Here is a 4,499-nt window from a genome sequence, read left to right as displayed (position 1 = left end):
GCTTTCTCCCGGGACGCCCAGGCAGTTCAATTCCCTCATCCGGCGCCTCCCCAAGCGTCCAAGCCCGGCGAAGGGTCTGAGAGGGGCACCTCACCTCACTGCTCGACTTCCTGCCCCCTGGTAGTCGGTGTGCTTCCTCAGACGGAGATGCTAGACGGTCTTCTGCGTGTTGTATGCATGTAAACCTCCTTTCACCTAATTCAATGTTAAAGACCCCTCATCAGCCAATGTCGATCGCTGTTGCTCAACATCAGCTGCAGGACAGCTTATGGTTAGGGTGGACCACCCTTTCCTTCCTCTACCTTGGAAGTGCCTACCATGTATCCAAGTGCAAGTTCCTCTCCTACCTTGGCATCACAGCCCAGCTAAATGTCCCCCCTCTGGAGCTGTGAGGCCTGTAAGACCCACCTACAGTATAATGGATCTGTGTGGAAGACGGTCACATGGCTGACTTTCAAGAAGCAAGAGACTTCATTGACTGTGTTAGAGAAAAGGAAAGCAAGGTCCTGGTCCACTGTGAGGCTGGGGTTTCCTGTTCACCCACCATCTGCATGGCTTACCTCATGAACACCAAACAGTGCTGTCTGAAGGGGACCTTCAATTATGTCAAGTGGAGGTGGAGCATGATCTTGCCCCACTTTGCTTTCATGGGCCAGCTCCTGCAGTAGGAATTTGAAATCCTGCCTTTCACACCCAGCCCCCAGCCTCCTTCCTACCAAGGGGAGGCAGCAGGCTCTTCATTGAAAGGCCCTTTGCAGACATTCAGCTTTGACTTGAAGGGTGTCTACTGCATAGTCCCTGCCTCAGTGCTGTCCACATTGCCTACCCACTGGACAGTGTCAGAGCTTAGCAGGAGCCCTTTGGCCACAGCCACATTCTGCTAAAACTGGGATGCAGGAACCAGCCTGGCCCTAAGGGCAGCTATGATTTTTGTTTTTAAGAATCATGGACATTTCACATCTGTGCAATACTGAAGTCCTCACTCTGTCTTGATGTCCCAGTGGTCAGCAACCTTGCAAATGAACTTCAGATTGACCTCAGGTAGGTTCTCGGGACTAAAGGAAGGCCAAGCCATTATGGGAGTGCAGCATGTGCTGACTGCTGTACTGCCAGACTCTCTGCCCTCTCGGACTGCCCAGTCCTTGCACCTCAAAGTTTGCCTTTTCATGTTAAGCGTAAGGCAATAAATACCTGCAGGAACATCGGAGAAAGAAGTTGCTGGATCAGGAGAAAAGGTAGTTATGAAGCCAATTCATTTTGAAGGAAGCGCAGTTTCCACCTTATTTTTGTAGCTTTGGCAATTTCAGTGTCTCTCCATTGCTTCAGGGAATAAGCTGAATCTAGTCAGGAAAGTAACCCTTCAGGGTTTGTAGGGACGTTATATATATGCCTATTTGATCCCTGTAAGTTTTTTACATACCCTCTTGGGTCCAATGGAGGCAGTTAGTTGAAGTAGCAAAATGTTGGCTTTTCCAGGTTTCTCTTTTGCTGTAGGTTCCTCACTGACCTTGGATTTGTATAGGTGTGATGCAAGTCCATACTTGAATAAGTATGACTCATATTCAAACTTAAACTTATCTTGTTTCACCTCTTCTCAAAGCAACTCTTCATTTGAGAAAAGTTTTTCAGATCACAGACCAAAAAAAAAATTATACCATCAAGGTGGCAGCAGGTGGTTCCAGGAGGAAACGATACTTGCTGTGTATCCTGGGTCAGTGATGGTGAACACTGGCTTCTGCACCTTCCTATCTTTCTATGTGCTGGGTCTCTTGTGATAGCTGTTTTCCTCTCTGCCCTTGGGGGTTCTCTTCAAGCCATTGACTTCAGGAATTTGCAGATTTTGCAACGCATGCAAATGTGAAGAAAAACTGTATGTTACTGGCCATTGTTGTGGTTTATAGTGCAAAATAAAAATAGTAAAAGGAAATAAAGATCAATGGAGGCCTTTGGGTACTTACCACAGGCTGTACTGTTTCACTGACTGATTAAAGAGAGGAGGCAGAGTAAACCTATCCTACATACGCCTCAGTCCAAGCCTGGTCTGTAGTATGAATGGAGCAACATGGAAAAAGATAACAATTGGTAGACTACATAAACATTTCCAGAACTTGCTTTTTTTCTCTTTCCTTTTTAAAAAAATTTTTAAAAATATTTCTCTTTTATCAGTTCCGAAGTACTTGGGAAGAAAAATGTCCAGAACTTCTAATGAAGAAACTGATGAATTCATGAAACTGATAATCAAGATTTAGCAAAACAAAAAAATTAACTACATGAGATTGAATAACTAATAATGTTTTCATGACTTTTATTTGAAATATTGATGCTTCTTTACTTACATGTTTGTTTCCCAAATTTAAGAAAACATTTTCTTTTATGCTATCTATAGTTTTCAGCAATTTGATAAAGCATACATTTGTGAACAAAAGTAAAAGCATTTACTTTTTCTTCCTACTAAGTACTTCCAGAATTTGGAAATGATTTCGTGAGTATACTTATTTTTAATGGAAATATAATTATTTCCATAAGTTCAATAACAATCTCCTCTATTTATAGCAAGATACAGTTGGAAATATTTGGAATATCATATTTAAGGTGTTTATAGGTATTGTAGACAAAGTCGAAAGTCTGTCTTGATTTGGGTGACTAGCTTCAAGAGTTTTTTTTGTTGTTGTGTTGTTTTTGAGACAGGGTCTCGCTCTGTCTCCCAGGCTGGAGTTCAGTGGGATGATCTTGGCTCACTGCAACCTCTGCCCCCTGGGAAGGGGAATCCAGTGGTTCTCATGCCTCAGCTTCCTGAGTAGCTGGGACTACAGGCTGGTGCCATCACATCTGACTAATTTTTGTATTTTTAATAGAGATGGGGTTTCACCATATTGGCTGGGCTGGCCTTGAACTCTTGGCCTCAAGCAATCTGCCCACCATGGCCTCCCAAAATGCTGGCATTACAAGTATGAGTCACTGTGACCAGTCTCAAGAGGTTTTTAAATCTGAAATTACAATGCAGCCAATTGTTATTCTTGATATGCTTATGCAAATGATTAGGCAAAATTGGATAAAATTGATCTCATTCTGCAAAAAATATTTGCCTTTCTCTGATGATCTTTGGTAGAAATTGGGAAGACTGTGGAGATAAAACTTATATTTCCAGAGAAAAGCTGTAATACACCAGTTACTAGAATATAGCCCTGTGCATTGTTTCTGAGTTTTTATTATTTACCTGTAGAATGAGTTGCATTCTGAAGCCAATCCAGCTTTCTTCCATGCAAGTACTAAGAATTACCGTGTTCCTGAAGCCCTATAAGCTGAAACTAAATAATTTTTTTTTTTTTTGAGTCTTGGTCTTCCTCTGCCACCCAGGCCCAATGAGCTCACTGCAGCCTTGAACTCCTGGCTACAAGTGATTCTCCTGCCTCCACTTCCTAAGTACCTAGAAACTATCCACATCACCACAACCAGCCAATTTTTAAATTTTTTGTAGATGATATCTTTCTTTGTTGCCCAGGCTGATCTCAAACTTCTAGCTTCAAGCCATCCTCCAGCATCAGCCTCCCAAAGTGTTGGAATTACAGGTGTGAACCCATGTCCAGCAGAAATGGATTTTAGAAGACTAGTCTCATAATTTGATGTTTGGGCCACACAGAACGTTCACTGACCACCTGATGCCATAATCAGAGACATTAAAACTGCAAACCAGAACAAGAAGTTGAGTGGCTACATGATGTGGGCAGCTTTTCCCAAGATAACAGAACAAGATTCCCCATCACATCATTAAAAGTGAGAATCTTCTTTTAATTTTTTCTTGCTTATGCCTACCTCTTTTACTTGGCAGGATAATGACACAATAGAAATTTCACAATTGTAGCTACTGTGGGTAACCTGACAGAACCTGATCTAAGAAATCCTTTAGTCGGCTGGGCATGGGGGCTCACACCTGTAATACCAGCAGTTCGGGAGGTGGAGGTTTGAGACCAGCCTGACTAACATGGTGAAGCCCCATCTCTGCTAAAAATACAAAAAATTATCAGGGCATGGAGCGTGTGCCTGTAATCCCAGCTCCTTGGGAGGCTGAGGCAGGAGAATGGCTTGAACCTGGGAGGTGGAGGTTGCAGTGAGCCAAGATCATACCATTGCACTATAGCCTGGGTGACAGAGCGAGACTCTGTCTCAAAAAAATAAAAATAAATAAATCCTTTTGTCCACCTAGTGGGTAACTTTGGCACCATCCCCAACACAGCTTTTTGGTTTATATTGTACTATTGGTCTTTTTTCTTTTTTTAGATAACATTCTCTGCTTTAATTCAACCCAGTCATGGGATATCAGATGATAAAATTGCTCTAGTTTACTTATTGGTTAAATAAGAAAATGCCGGTGTTATTGCTAATTCTATGTGCTGTACCTGAATAACTTTTCTGGAGAAGTTGAGACCCAAATACACACACACACACACACACACACACACACACACACACACACACCAGGCCATATTGTTACAAACAGA

At 42.4% G+C, this 4,499-nt stretch overlaps 2 pseudogenes; both read left to right on the top strand.

The window, feature by feature from the left end:
• The first annotated feature begins 212 nt into the window (after positions 1 to 212).
• Positions 213 to 2,096, top strand: LOC116525913 (annotated as a pseudogene).
• On the top strand, positions 1,942 to 2,066 carry LOC116526214 (annotated as a pseudogene).
• Positions 2,097 to 4,499: the final 2,403 nt, after the last annotated feature.

The sequence above is a fragment of the Sapajus apella genome, unplaced genomic scaffold, assembly GCF_009761245.1.
Source record: "Sapajus apella isolate SASKATOON/1434 unplaced genomic scaffold, GSC_monkey_1.0 scaffold49, whole genome shotgun sequence".
NCBI classification, from domain to species: Eukaryota; Metazoa; Chordata; class Mammalia; order Primates; family Cebidae; genus Sapajus; species Sapajus apella.
The sequence above is the reverse complement of the archived record's forward strand: the minus strand, read 5'-3'. Positions and strand labels throughout refer to the sequence as shown.